General features: G+C 33.8%; 1 protein-coding gene across 1 annotated transcript in view; it reads right to left on the bottom strand.

The window, feature by feature from the left end:
- LOC132162222 (uncharacterized) overlaps nucleotides 1-328 on the bottom strand; it is an 8,446-nt gene that overhangs the window by 837 nt on the left and 7,281 nt on the right. The window lies entirely within an intron of this gene.

Raw genomic sequence — 328 nt, 5'->3', positions numbered from 1 at the left:
ACATGAAGTTAACAAAGCTGTGACATTTCAAACCCTATTAACCTACCCTACTACTCTACTGATTGAACTCAAGAAAGCCCTCGACAACAGTGCAACAGCACCATAAACGAATGGTCCGAGATCAATGACTAAAAGATTTTCTTTTCTAATTTAGAAAACTTTTCACTAGTCTTATTGGTGTTCAGGATCCAAAATTGTCAAAGGTGATCGATCATATAGCTTGACTGAAAATAAAATAAGACCACCTTAAGGGATTACGGAAAATACATACTTATTATCATTCCTCTGCTAAATTTTAAGCTAAAATTTCGGTTTAAAAATGATTTCC

The sequence above is a fragment of the Corylus avellana genome, chromosome ca9 (assembly GCF_901000735.1).
Source record: "Corylus avellana chromosome ca9, CavTom2PMs-1.0".
In the NCBI taxonomy this organism is placed as follows: domain Eukaryota; kingdom Viridiplantae; phylum Streptophyta; class Magnoliopsida; order Fagales; family Betulaceae; genus Corylus; species Corylus avellana.
This window is presented reverse-complemented; position numbering and strand designations above follow the sequence as displayed.